At 48.7% G+C, this 15,424-nt stretch overlaps 1 pseudogene; it reads right to left on the bottom strand.

Moving 5' to 3' along the window:
- Positions 1-1,234: 1,234 nt before the first annotated feature.
- Positions 1,235-15,424, bottom strand: part of LOC148143372 (uncharacterized) — a 68,257-nt pseudogene continuing 54,067 nt past the window's right edge.

Below are 15,424 nucleotides of genomic sequence, written 5' to 3'. Positions count from 1 at the left end.
CAAACTGGCTTTCTGAAAGAAGGCAGCGAGTGGTGGTTTATGGAAAATATTCAGCCTGAAGTCCGGTTACTAGTGGTGTGCCACAAGGATCTGTTTTGGGACGACTGCGGTTTGTCGTTTTTTTAATTGGCTTAGACACAGGCATAGGTGGATGGATTAGTAAATTTGCAGACGACACTGAAGTCGGTGGAGTGCTGGACAATTTGGAAGAATGTTACAGGTTGCAGGGGAACTTGGATAAACTGCAGAACTTGGCTGTGAGGTGGCAAATGGAGTTCAATGCAGCTAAATGTGAGGTGATTCACTTTGGGAAGAATAACAGGAAGGCAGTGATCTTGGAGTCCAGGTGCATAGATCCCTGAAAGTTGCCACTCAGGTGGATAGTGCTGTTAAGAAGGCATACGGTGTGTTAGGTTTCATTGGTAGAGGAATTGAGTTCCGGAACTGCAATATCATGCCGCAACTATACAAAACGCTGGTGCAGCCACACTTGGAATATTGTGTATAGTTCTGGTCCCCATATTTCAGGAAGGATGTGGGAAGCATTGGAAAAGGAGCAGAGGAGATTTACCAGGTTGTTGCCTGGTCTGGAGGGAGGGTCTTATGGGGAAAGGCTGAGAGACTTGGGTCTGTTCTCATTGGAAAGAAGAAGGCTAAGAGGGGATTTGATAGAGATATATACGATGATCAGGAGGATTAGATAGGGGAGACAGTGAAAGACTTTTTCTTAGGATGGTGACGTCAGTTTCCCAAAGTGAATCACCTCACATTTAGCTGCATTGAACTCCATTTGCCACCTCTCAGCCCAATTCTGCAGTTTATCCAAGTCCCCCTACAACCTGTACAAATTGAAGGGTGATAGATTTCAGACAGATGTCAGAGGCAAGTTCTTTATGCAGAGAGTGGTAAGGGCGTGGAATGCCCTACCTGCTAAGGTAGTCAACTCAGCCACATTAGGGAGATTTAAACAATCCTTAGATAAGCGCATGGTTGATTTTGGGATAGTGTAGGGGAACGAACATAGAATAGTTCACAGGTCGGCACAACATCGAGGGCCGAAGGGCCTGTTCTGCGCTGTATTGTTCTATGTTCTTTGTTCTATGTTCTAAACTTAGTGCAGGAGGCTGAAAGAAATGAGCAGCTTTAAAACAAAAACCTCTTGGAGCTCAAAGCTTTCAATGAGAGTCTGAGCCCGGTGGTAAGTTCAGGTAACCTTTATTGCAACCCAACTTTGTTACAGTTTCAGATTCCCCTGCAAAAAGGCAGAGCAAAAGCAGTTGCTTTTTGAACAGCTCAAGGTGAAAGTGCACACACCACACCTCCCCTGTCCCACCCCCTCACTGTCTTTACTATTGGCCAGCACCAAGTTGTCCCTTTGTAATTGGATCCTTGGTACAGCTGTAACCCGGAGGAAGTATTGCCTCACTCAGCAATTTTAACCCATACCCTGTCTCCAAGTAAGTTTCTCCCCGCTCATTTGTCAGGAAGGGGCAGTGTAGAGTCAACCAGACTGCTGTGGGTGTGGGGTCACGTGTAGGCCAGACCGGGTAAAGGATGCAGCTGGAACGACTGAGTGAATCCTTTCCCATAATGGCGGTTCCCTTCCCTAACAAGTGAGAGAGGGAATCAGATGGGGGCTTTCTCCCCCGCACCACCCCCCCCCCCCCCCCCCGCCATCTGTCGTGGCAGGATTCGAACCCGGGAGTCCCCGGAACCGGGTTGATATTCCAATCGATAATGGCACTCGGCCGTCACTCCTTCAATCCCCCTGCGATGGCACGGGAACTCGCTGGTGCTTCCACAGGTTGCAGGAGCGGGTGAAGCCCTTCCCGCACTGAGAGCAGATGAACGGCCTCTCCCCAGTGTTGACCTGCTGGTGGGTCAGCAGGTGGGAGGCCTGGTTAAAGGCCTTCCCGCATTCGGGGCAGCTGAAGGGCCTCTCCCCGGTGTGGACCCGCTGATGGGTCTGGAGGTTGGAGGAGCAGGTGAAGCCCTTCCCTCACTGAGGGCAGGTGAACGGCCTCTCCCCAGTGTGGACATGCTGGTGGGTCAGCAGGTTGGAGGAAGTGCTGAAGGCCTTCCCACACTCGATGCAGCTGAAGGGCTTCTCCCCTGTGTGGACACGCTGGTGCCTCAGCAGTGTGGAGAACCGGGTAAAGGCCTTCCCGCACTCTGGGCAGCTGAAGGGCCTCTCCCCTGTGTGGACATGCTGGTGGGACAGCAGGTTGGAGGAAGTGCTGAAGGCTTTCCCACACTCGGTGCAGCTGAAGGGCCTCTTCCCCGTGTGGACCCGCTGATGGGTCAGCAGTGTGGAGACCTGGGTAAAGGCCTTCCTGCACTCTGGGCAGCTGAAGGGCCTCTCCCCTGTTTGGACCCGCTGGTGGCTCTTCAGGGTGGAGGAGCAGGTGAAGCCCTTGCTGCACTGAGAGCAGGTGAATGGCCTCTCCCCCGTGTGGACATGCTGGTGGGTCAGCAGGTTGGAGGAAGTGCTGAAGGCCTTCCCGCACTCGAGGCAGCTGAAGGGACTCTCCCCAGTGTGGACCCGCTCGTGGCTCCGCAGGTGGGAGGAGCAGGTGAAGCCCTTCCCGCACTGAGAGCAGGTGAACGGTCTCTCCCCCGTGTGGACATGCTGGTGGGTCAGCAGGGTGGAGGAATTGCTGAAGGCCTTCCCGCACTCAGGGCAGCTGAAGGGCCTCTCCCTCGTGTGGTTCTGCTGGTGGGCCAACAGATGGGAGGAATGTCTGAAGGCCTTCCCACAGTCGGTGCAGGGGAATGGCCTCTCCCCGGTGTGACTGCGCCGATGAGTCTCCAGGGCAGACGGGACACGGAAGCCTTTCCCACAATCGCCACACTTCCACGGTTCCTCCACAGGGCGGGATTCCTCAGGTTTCTCCATCGCCACAGCTTCAGCTGCACACAAACACGTGTAGAGCCCCTCCTTGCCGTGAAATCCCCTTTCCAGGCCGTATAACTGTTTCAGGCTCCACGCACAGTGCGCTGCAACAGTGGGGTCTCTCGTCCAGTCCCACTGATGCTGAAAACGTCCTCAAACAGGAACCAAAAAGCGTTGATCCCTCTCACAGAAATCACAGTCAAAAATCATTGCGGTCCTGATGGATTGTGTGACTGTCAGACATTGACATCAAAGTGAGGACTGCAGACACTGGAGTGTCAGTCCAAAAATGTGGCGCTGGAAAAGCACAGCAGGTCAGGCAGCATCCGAGGAGCAGGAGAGTCAATGTTTCGGGCATTAGCCCTTCATCCGATGATTTTGAAACTTCCCTCTTCAGATTTTCAAATACTCTGCAAAAAGAGATTACAAAAGTCATCACTGTCAGTGCAGGGTAGAAATTCAGAACAAGCAATTATACTTTCTGTGGAATATTCTTTTGTTGTTCCACAAAATTGAAAGTACCATCTCACACTCTCTTCCCCCTCTGTTCTCACTCCGCTCTAACTAATTCCCCTTAAGGTGCTGATTCGGAATCTTACAGGGGCAGAAAAGCAAAAAGATCAAGACTGACATCTCTCTGAATTTTGGATACCTCCACCTGAAAGTTAATATCTTTCACAACACTGGGATCCTGCTGAGAGTGAGCAGGTCTGATTTTGGGAAGCAAAAAAAAGTGTCAATTCAGGGTAAATCTGCAACGCAGCTTCTTGAGGAAGGACCAGACACAAAATGGTTAATGACCCCGAAAAGGTGGGAGCAAAACGAGACATCAAGGCATTAACACCGACACACTTCAGTCAAACTCTTCTGCTCCCAGTCAGGGCAAAACATGCTCTGAAAGTCCAGCCTTCACAACCACACTTCTGCTTTCACTGAAGACAATTAGAGTCACACAGCACGGAAACAGACCCTTTGGCCCAACCTGACCAGACATCCTAAATTAATCTAGTCACGTTTGCCATCACTTGGCCCCTATATGGGCCGGGTGCTGGCAGCTGGGACTAAATTGGGTTGGCTAACTTGTCAGCAAGGACGGGTTGGACCGAAGGGTCTGTTTCTGTGCTGTACATCTCTATGACTGCAGTTTACCATCACTTGGCCTCGACCCATCTGAACCCTTCATATTCAGATGCCCGTCCAGGAGCCAATTAACTTGTCATCGTACCAGCACCCACCACTTCCTCTGGCAGCTCATGCCATCGCTCAAGCGACTCCACATTGAAAGCATCCGATCTGGTGCACCAGATGACATGAGGATAATCTCAGATCGCTGCAGATCGCATCAATACTCAGTCAGTGGCTTTCCCGATCAGGATGTTGTACGTGATCAAACAGGTCAGTGGGTAGGCGATCCCCCACCTCTTAGTTCAAGGATCTCTACGAGAACTCCCTTGCTGGAGGGTCCCTTGGAGACACTTCAACTGGACTTCATTGAGTTGTAGAAATGAGTTGAGTTGCTATGAATGTGTTTTGCTTATTGTTGATGTCTTTTGTAAGTGGATTGAAGCCTAACCTCCTCCTAATGCTACTGCTGAGACTGTGGTGAAGATTTTGTTTAAGGAAATAATTCCCCGCTTCAGTATACCTGCGTGCATTAGCTCGGACAATGGACCACACTTTGTAGGTAATATTAACGGAGAACTCTGTTCCCAGCTTTGTATTTGTCGGCAACTGCATGGTGCTTATCATCCTCAGGCGGCCGACCTTGTTGAATGTTTTAACCAGATGCAAGACTAAACTTGCCAAATTAATGGCAGAGTCTGGTCTCTCCTGGTTATGCTAATCCCTGTGGCCTTATTCCAGATGCGATCCATGTCTGCGGGCAAGACACGACTGTCTCCAGATGAGAGTCTCTCCGGTCACTGCCTCCGTACCCCTTGGAATGATTCAGCTCCCTTCTCAATCCACTTCCACCACATGACCAAAGCAATAATTGGTTATGTTCTTGCTCTAACTAGTGTTATGCGTGCCTTTCACTTGCAGGAGCGTGCGGCCTACAGCGATGTTCCCTCCCTTTCAGCCTCGTCACGGGTAGAGTCTGGTTCGTTGGTGCTCGTCAAGAACTGGACTGGCAAAGGTCTCCAACCTCGTTGGGATGGCCCCTTCCAGGTTTTACTTCCCACCCCTATGGCGGTCACAGTCACTAGGCGCTCAGCTTGGGTCCAACTGCACCGTTGTAAATTGATTGACCGCACCAATCAAAAGTGGGGAAGAGGAGGAGAGAATCCTGGAATCCCAACAAAAGGAGTGGACCCTGTCCAGTTGGGTTTTTGAATCTTGCTGCTGTTCTAATGTTAATCTTATTACAGATACTTGAACTAAGAGGAGGGGCATGTGGGGGATCGCTTATCTCCTCACCTTTCTGATCACGTACAACATTCTGATGGAGAAAGCCACTAAGTATGGATGCGACCAGGAATGATCAGAGATTATCCACCACCCATGCTGAGGAGATGTCATCCAGTGCACCAGACCAGACGCCTTTGACGTGTGGAACGTGATGAAGATTGATTATTGCAATGGACTCTTACATCAGAAAGACCAGATGGTCCATCTGGACAGTAGAAATCAGTGGGAGTTATCATGTCATTACCATGGTTTTTTTTATTTTACCTGCAGACGCAAGCCTAGTGAGGATAAAAATGATCAACCCCGTTATTATGGTAAATATTTTAAGGACGCCCAGGAACACCATCCCTTTTTGCAGGACGGGCCAATTCGAGAAAAGGGAAGCCTGATAGGGGAAACTCCTCAATCCACAAACAACTTATTTATACAGGCCCACAGAACGCTCTTCACTCCAGAGGCAGTAGTATGTTACTCCTCTCTATCAGGAGATGACTTACTTGCCCCGTCCCCAGTCCCCGATTCCATTCTATTCGTCAGACTTCCTACTGTCGACCCTGCGAAGAGAAATATCACTTTCCAATACCTCCGGTCTGTGTATACAAACAGCTGGTGTATCACTGGCTGGGGTACAGCAGGCCTTATGCGGCACATGGACCTGGAACGGAACCCTTCCCTTGTGCATTTATAGGCCTTTTCTCTTTTCAGAATCTGATACTGTCACCAAGACCATGTACAATAGAGCTAAGGGAGAGCCCAATGGGAACAGCATTCTGAGGACCATTGTCTCCCATACAGTGCGAGTGCTCGAGTCACTTGGCCCATTTTTTACAGCACTCAAGCGACTCCTCTTGCAAAACGTCGACCCTTTACTCCTGTAGACCTGACCAGACTTCCTGCTGTAACATTTCAGTAACCTATTTTGACAAACTCTCCCTAATATACACCAAACCAGACTATTATTTCTTCAGCAAAGGTAAAGCTACCAATTTCCTTGTCCTGGATGGCAAAGATGTCCCTCATAAGGTCACTATCGGAGCCCTTGTCCCCACAACAGTACCTTGTCCTGGCCGGTGGACAAGTCGATGGAACCTCCATCTGAGGAGGATGCAGCGGTCGCTCTCAGCCAACCTTGCTCCAATTGGAAGGATCCCAAGGGACTGGGTGACAATACAGGACACCCGATAGGCTGGGGAATCCAGAATACCCTGAGGTTGGAAGGATAGGCAGGAGTGACAAGTCAACAGAACCGCAATTCCCTCTTTTGCGGCCTGACCATTCGAGGAAATAAGACTAAAGAGGCTCTGAAACAGAGTAAACTGGGATTATCAGACCTGTGTCTTTACTCTATGCAGAATCGGTATGCCTTAGACTATATACTCGCCCGGAGGGTGAGGTCTGCACCATTGTCCAAGATAAATGCACTATGGGCATTCCCGATCTCACTGGCAATATTACTAAGATACAAGCAGAGATCCAGAATGACTGAAGGGGCCAGTTGGGGAAACTGCAGATCGGGCTCATGGTACAATTGGCTTATCAATTTAGCTATGTCTGTTTGTCGGTATTGGTATTGGTAGGTGTTTAATTGCTAGGCTTATGAGGTCCCTTAGTGATATAGATTTGCCCCAGAAGATCCTGCTTTTGCGATGCGATGGTTCACCCACACGTGTTGATGGCGATGATAAATATGACCAGATGAGCTGCGAAGATGGTGGTGCCGCTCTGCAGGATGTTGATGGCTGGAACACCTTGAAGGGCATTCGTTTGGACTAGCCTTCTCTTTCAGTGATTGTGGTGCAATCAAAGGGAGGAATGAGGGTGTGGGCATCTGGGTGAGAAAGTCTATAGCCTTAAAACTTGTCTTTAAACATTCAGACTAAAATGTAATGCTGAATTATTGAATACATTTACTGCACTAGAAAATAAACAGGCAGGAAGGCTCAGAAAGAGGAGAGAACTTAAAGAGAGGGACACCTGGGCTCACCAAGCGATAACAAGATGCTGTAAGGCAATTAAGAACGTTTACTTTATCATCGGTGATTCTGTGTGAACAGGACACCAAGTGATAACATTCACAGCCGTTCCCTTGTGAAATGAATGATAGTCTTTGAATCTGACCCTGAAACAAGACTCGGTACTATCCATAGCTGTGTAATTAATGGATGGATCTTGTCCATTATAATGGATTCTTACTACCTCTTGCAAGCGGGGCATTCACAAAATAAATCTTTGCTGTCTTGAGAGTTCAAAAGGACACGAGAGAGAGAGACCATTTTAGTGCTGAGGCTGTTGAATCCCATAGAGAATTAACTCTTAGTGCTTATCTACTATGGATTGAATTGAATTGCATTTTGGGACTTTATGATGAGAGATTTTTATTCCAGGCTTCCAAAGAGTATGATTTCCAGGACAAACCAAGAGAGAGGCCTTACAGGTCTGAGTTCTCAAAGAATTCCTGAGGGCCACCTCAAATCTCCACTTTAACATGGGAGGTCGGACAAAATGGCTTCTGCTTGGCTAACTCGGTGGGACTGAGTCAGGCAGATACTCACGACTCAGAACAAACAAGAAACCACAGACTGATGTCAATCCAGTGAAAAAAAATTGCAAATTTGAACCTAACCATCAATCGCAGAAGTAACAGTTTAATCCTAACCACCAGACAGGACAATACGATTCCAAGAACAAGTTGTCTACAAGAAACTATGATAGATTAGATTACCTCCAGTTTGAAACAGGCCCTTTGTCCCAACCAGTCCACACTGACCCTCCAAAGAGTAACCCACCCAGAACCATTTTCCCTCTGACTAATGTACCTAACACTATGGGCAATTTAGCATGGCCAATCCACCTGACCTGCACATCTTTGGACTCTGGGAGGAAACCGGAGCACCCAGAGAAAACCCACGCAGACACGGGGAGAATGTGCAAACTCCACACAGACGGTCACCCAAGGCTGGAATCGAACTTGGGACCCTGGCGTTGTGAGGCAGCAGTGCTAACCACTGAACCACCGTGCCGCCCTAGGCCAAGTCAAAAATGCATGAGGACCTTGCGGGATCTGATTGGTTGTTACTATGTGATCATGCTCAATGTCTGACTCTAAACATTGTACATAAGTTCTATACAAACTCTGTAAAAGTTGGCGGATTCTTTTGGCACTCTAGGAGTACTCATCGGTGGCCCAGTGGTTAGCACTGCTGCCTCAAGGCACCAGGTGTCCCAGGTTCGATTCCAGCCTCAGGGGGCTGGCTCTGTGGAGTCTGCACATTCTGCCCATGTCTGCGTGGGTTTCCTCCCACAATCCAAAGATGTGCAGGTTTGGTGAATTGGCCATGCTAAACTGCCCATAATGTTAGTGCATTAGTCAGAGGGAGATGGGTCTGGCTGGGCTACTCTTCAGAGGATCGGTGTGGACTGGTTGGGCCGAAGGGCCTGTTTCCACACTGTTGGGAATTAATCGAATCCTTCTGGGCTGATCAGAGTCTCCCGACCCAGCCATATCAAAGAATAAACTATTGCTTGTATGATTGACAAAGTCACTTCCAGGTGTGTTTATTGACTAATCCCAGAAATCTGAAGATCCGGACGGCAGTCCAGATCAGAACAACCAGATAGGAAATGGTTAATGTCCCCAGGATGTGGGGAGCAAAATAAGACAACAAGGCGTTAACACCAACACCAGGGAGAAACTGAACATACAGATGTGACAAACATTCGTGGCAAGCCAGAATCACAGATGTACAGCACAGAAACAGTCCCTTCAGTCCATGCTGACCAGATATCCTAAATCAATCCAATCCCATTTGCCAGCACTTGGCCCATGTCCCTCTAAATGCTTCCAATATATACCCATTCATATACCTTTTAGAGGTTGTAATTGTACCAGCAGCCCACCACTTCCTCTGGCAGCTCATTCTTTACACACACCACCCTCTGTATTTAGGAGTTGCCCCTTCGGTTTCTTTTAAATCTCACCCTAAACCTATGAGCAATCCCAGATCAAAGATCTTGTCTATTTACCCTTGCCATGCCCCACATTATTTTATCCAAGGTTGTAGGGTAACCCCTGTGGGATATAGGTAAAGCAGTGTTACTTCTGCAACCATAATTGCTTCTGCAAGGTAAATGAACTAACGCCAGGGTATAATTGTTTCAGCCAAGAGTGGAGTTAACAAGAATGAAAGCTATGTGAAGGAAATATATAATTGCTTTTGTATTAGCTAAAATGTGCATACATGAAATGTGCCTGCAAACAATGGTAGATATTACAGACAAACAGATAAGGTGCTGTGAGGGGAGGGGGTGTAGGTTAAGCTAGATATGCTCGTACAAAGTTATAACCATCTGTTTCCTGCTTCTGCAAAAACAAAAAAAAAGACAATCAAGGAGGTCAGAAGGCTCAGTGTCGGCGAAAACTGGGAGGAAATGTTGCTTTCGCAAACAAGGAAGCAGCTGGCAGTGAAAGAGGATATACGCTAACACTTTGTTCACGCACAAGGCCGGATAAGGCAAGAAATAGACAAGAGTAATGGGCGCCACCGGGAAAGAATGGAGGGACAAACCGATCTTTTGCGGGTCAGCTTGGAATATCAGGGCGGGGGGGGGGGGGGGGGGGGGGAATGTGGATGAGGGAAAGAAGCTGAATGTGCTGGAGCCAAAGTGGAGGAAGAACAGAGGATGCAAAACCGGCTTGAAGCTGCAATGAGGAATATTGCATGTGCTGTACTTGTACCTGTTGCAGTTATTGGTGGGAAATGGGTGCATTTTAAAAATAAAAACAGAAAAGATATCCAGCCCTCCCACTTCCCAATCTCTATCCTTCAGTCCCTCCTCACCTGGCTAACTAAGACACATACCTGAGTTTGCGGAGTCTGCTCCCTCCCTGCATTCACTCTCGTTGCTACAAGTGACCAATTTACCCTCCACCCATCTCTGTCTCCCTCCCAGGATGAAGAGTCGTCAGGAGGGCGGGAGATTCACTTTGAAACTGACAGGGCCACTTCCGCGTTGTGACGTCACAGAGAAACTAGGGGCGGGGCGAGGAAAAGTGACAGCTGAAGGGGCGGGGCATTGCCAACAGCGGGCCGCCGCACCGCGCATGCGCCACGCCCGCAGCAGACGAGGACGAGAAAACACTTTCCAAAATAACCCCTCCCTTCAGAGAATCCCCACAGTGTGGAAGCAGGCCACTCGGCCTCACCGAACCTCCCAAGGGTCACCCACCCACACCGAATCCCCTACATTTAACCCTGAATCGTGCACCTTACCTGCACATTATGCCTAATTTAGCATGGCCAATCCACCCTAACCTGCACATCCCTGGGCACGATGGGTAATTTAGCATAGCCAATTCACCCTAACCTCCACATCCCTAGGCACTATGGATAATATAGCATGGCCAATTCACCCTAACCTGCACATCCCTAGGCACTATGGGTATTTCAGCATGGCCAATCCACTTTAGATTAGAGTGGTACTGGAAAAGCACAGTAGTTCAGGCAGCACACGAGGAGCAGGAAAATTGATGTTTCGCACAAAAGCCCTTCATCAGGAATAGAAGCAGAGTGCCTGCAGGGTGGAGAGATAAATGAGAGGGGCGCGGGGTTGGGGTTGGGGTTGAGAGAGATAAATTTCAGGTTGTCAGGTGTACGTTGATTTTAAAGAATGTAAAGGGTCTTTTAAGAAATAGTTTTAAGCAAGGAAATTACTTGTAGCTGACCACAAAAAAAGGGCAGCAGGGGCATTTCGCAATAAGCTCATAGTTTGTAGGTCTGCTTTTTGGACTATCAAGATATTAAAGGATGATCTCAGAAGTCAGACGGTTCGATAAGATAAGAGGAACTGGACAAAATAACAGGAAGGCTGTAACGAACAAGGACAGCCAAATAAGGTAGATTTAAAGAAAAACAAGCGAGGTAATTAATAAGTATGATAGGCTTAGGCTTGGGTGCAGGGAATTACCAAATGAAGGAATAACGGGCGCAAGTAATCACCAAATAAAGGGATAGAATGTAATAGACACTCATAACAGGTTTATTGCTCAGTGTAGGGGTGTCGAGAGAGCCCTCAGAAAAGTATAAAACACTCTGTATTTTACTGTCGGGTGTGTCTCTCTTCATACAGCCACCCATCTTGCAAGATGTTTGAATAAATGTGCTGCTTCAGAACTCTTTGACTCGGACTGAAAATTATTGATTAAGTGGGGTTCGTTTCTCACAGCACTATGGGTAATTTAGCATGGCCAATCCACCCTAACATGCACATCCCTGGGCACTACGGGTAATTCAACATGGCCAATCCACTTTTGATTAGAGTGGTACAGGAAAAGCACAGCAGTTCAGGCAGCATCCGAGGAGCAGAAAAATCGATGTTTCAGGAAAACGTCCTTCATCAGGAATAGAGCCTGCAGGGTGGAGAGATAAATGAGAGGAGGGTGGGGTGGGGAGAAAGTAGCGTAGAGTACAATAGGTGAATGGGAGTGGGGATGGTGGGGATAGGTCAGGGAGGAGGGTGGGGGAAGGTAGCAAAGAGTACAATGGATGAATAGGGGTGGGGATGAAGGTGATAGGTCAGACAGGAGGATGGAGTGGCTTGTTCGGATCCGAACTCTGCTGGTTTAAAGGTGGTCCGGAATCTGTGTAGGATGAGTTGGTTACTGAGGAAGCAAATGTGGCTGTGGTAGCGAGTCTGTTTCAGGACATGGTTGAAGAGCTTCAGGGCAGAGGAAATGACCTGGGAGTTGCAGTGGGAGAGGGATTCTTTGAGATTCTTGTAGAGAGAGGAGGAAAACTTCTTCAAGGCAGGCATCTTTGCAAGAGGATTCACTGTAAGGTTAAAATCAACTAGGTAAAAACAAGGACTGCAGATACTAGAAACCAGATTCTAGAATCACACAACTCCAGGTTGTAGTCCAACAGGCTTCTTTGGAAGCAGTAACTTTTGGAGTGCTGCCTCTTCATCAGGTGGTTGTGGAAGATAAGATCCTAAGACACAATTTAGAGCAAAACATTCCAGTGTCCTGCCACTGAAATGGTATATTGAACAAACCTGGATTGTTAAGTCTTCCACCTTTTCAAATAGGTTGCAGATATCATTACAATGTAAACCCCAGAACTTCTTGTTGTCACCTTCTCGAGATAACAAGGTTTTATAGCAAAAGCTCACATCTCAGCTCAGACAATGCATTAAAGGTGTGAGGTCAGAGTCTGCCTGTATCCCAATCTTGAGTCAGACTGGTTCTGTTTCCAAAGTCGAATTTACAAACTATTACATGTATTGACTGCCTGCAGATTTTTCCTTAAAAAAATGCACATAGAATGTATCTGCAAATATACATTCCTCCCCCCCCCCCCCCCCCCCCCATACACACACACGCACGCAAAAATTTGTTGGGTGAATTCGTACTTGCAGAATTATGTCTTACTTTGCTCAAAAACTGCATGAATCCATGTAAGATTCTGTAAGTCAATTTAACCATTGTGCCACAGACAGTCTCACACAGGGGAGCTCACACCTTCAATACATTATCTGGACTGACACGACACCAATTGGTAAAGTTCACTTGAGGATTTAACTATTTTAAAAGGTTTTGTGATTTACATTTGAAAGAACTGAAACTATCATGGTCATTCGAACAGATGAGAGACTTAACAAACAATCCACGTCTTTTTCAATATATAGTTTCAGTTACATCACACTATAAACTGTTACTATAAATTCTGTGTCTTACAATTTTATATTCCACAATCCCCTGATGAAGGAGCTGCACTCCGAAAGCTACTGCTTCCAATTAAACTTGTTGGACAGAATTCCTCAAGTAGGGCATCATACGAATCCTGGGAGACTGCTATTTCTTGTTTACTTCGTAATGAACAAACATTAAGCACGATCCCCTACTTATTTCTAATTTTGTTTCATTTTTCTTGTTTTATTCCCTGCGATGATGTGGGAGAATTGTTAGATTTGGGCCAGCCATTTGGTCACATATTAAAGCCTGGAAACCATTTTGAATCTCAGCTTAGTGCCTGCTTGTTAAAGCTCGTGTTTCCCAGGCTCAGCGGAGACAGTTGGCCTTGCAGCTGTACTGCTTCCTGATAAACAAATTCTTTCCTGACATGGGGCTTTATTTCCATCCCCCACAGTTGGCGAGTCAGGCAGGAGATACCCGGGTCCTGCCAGGTCACCGGCCGATATCGTTTGAGAGATGAAATATAGAGGGTGGTTGCTGATTTTGTTGTGTCCAAAATAAAGGGGAAAGCTGGCCAGGGACAAAAATGCTGTTAGAAATGATGACACAATTCTCCCTACTCAGCCACAAGATACTAGTGAGAGAACTCAACAGGGTCCTAGTGTCCTGACGTTATGTTGCTGAGAGCACTTGTGCTTTACAAAGTTAGTAATAATGAATTTGCTTACCCCAGGGTTACGAGAGGTGAAACCCTATTTGATAAGCCCTGGACCCACACTGAGGTCCGTGGCATGCTTCAGGATGCCCCCGATCTGTTTGAGTGACCAATGTTAGTTTTAATTGGCGAGTAGAAATCTGAAGTATAATTGCTCGCTTCAGGATGTCCAGACTTGAATGAATTTGGCATACAGGACACATTGGGCAACTATTAACTGAGACATGTAGAAAGCTGAAGAGTGTTACAGAGAGAGAGACGCGCAGACAGGCAGAGAGAGAGAGGCGCGCAGGCAGAGGGGGGCATAGGCGGGCAGAGAGAGAGGGACGCAGCTAGGCAGAGAGAGAGGGGCGCAGGCAGAGAGAGAGAGGTGCACATAGGCGGGCAGAGAGAGAGAGAGGGGCGCAGGCAGAGAGAGAGAGAGAAAGAGAGAGAGAGAGGCGCGCAGGCAGAGGGGGGCATAGGCGGGCAGAGACAGAGAGGGGCGCAGGCAGGCAGAGAGAGAGAGAGGGGCGCAGGCAGGCAGAGAGAGAGAGAGGGGCGCAGGCAGGCAGAGAGAGAGAGAGGCGCAGGCAGGCAGAGAGAGAGAGAGGCGCAGGCAGGCAGAGAGAGAGAGAGGCGCAGGCAGGCAGAGAGAGAGAGAGGCGCAGGCAGGCAGAGAGAGAGAGAGAGGCGCAGGCAGGCAGAGAGAGAGAGAGGCGCAGGCAGGCAGAGAGAGAGAGGGGCGCAGGCAGGCAGAGAGAGAGAGGCGCAGGCAGGCAGAGAGAGAGAGAGGCGCAGGCAGGCAGAGAGAGAGAGAGGCGCAGGCAAGCAGAGAGAGAGAGAGGCGCAGGCAGGCAGAGAGAGAGAGAGAGAGGCGCAGGCAGGCAGAGAGAGAGAGAGGCGCAGGCAGGCAGAGAGAGAGAGAGGCGCAGGCAGGCAGAGAGAGAGAGAGGCGCAGGCAGGCAGAGAGAGAGAGAGAGAGGCGCAGGCAGGCAGAGAGAGAGAGGCGCAGGCAGGCAGAGAGAGAGAGAGGCGCAGGCAGGTAGAGAGAGAGAGTGGCGCAGGCAGGCAGAGAGAGGGAGAGGCGCAGGCAGGCAGAGAGAGAGAGAGGCGCAGGCAGGCAGAGAGAGAGAGAGAGAGGCGCAGGCAGGCAGAGAGAGAGAGAGGCGCAGGCAGGCAGGCAGAGAGAGAGAGGCGCAGGCATGCAAATAGAGACAGAAAAAAAATAGACAGAGAGCCGCAGGCAGGCAGAGAGAGTGTGTTTGTTAACCACCTCCTTGCCTGGTCAGCCTTTTTCCCTGTCTACAACTTGCTTTCATAGAATCACCTCGCGTATATTGTCGAATAAGAGTAGATGTATTTAGTAGATGAATCAAACCATCCCAATGGCTGAAACAGCTGACACTCTAATGTTGGTCAAGTGGGAAATATTTGCATCAGTTAACCAAAACTCTTTAGAGTTTACATTCATGGGTACGCCAAGCCTCAGCATTAGGACCGGGGCATATTGGAGCTGAGATGGAAAGGCCCGTTCCTAGTCCTGCTGGTTACCCGGTCAGCAGTCAGGGTCAAGGGGAGGCCGCATGGACACACACAACACAATGCAAACGAGCGCCACCTCCTGGAGGAACATCAGAAGACCCCCGTCAGAGACACATCTTCAGCCTTCATCCGTGAATGGCTCAGCCTGATCATTCTGCCTTTCACTGCACTCTTCCTTATCTTTCTTTCACTA

The sequence above is a fragment of the Chiloscyllium plagiosum genome, unplaced genomic scaffold, assembly GCF_037043375.1.
Source record: "Chiloscyllium plagiosum isolate Xiang-an unplaced genomic scaffold, Cpla_swu_hap1 HiC_scaffold_27, whole genome shotgun sequence".
Taxonomy (NCBI): domain Eukaryota; kingdom Metazoa; phylum Chordata; class Chondrichthyes; order Orectolobiformes; family Hemiscylliidae; genus Chiloscyllium; species Chiloscyllium plagiosum.
This window is presented reverse-complemented; position numbering and strand designations above follow the sequence as displayed.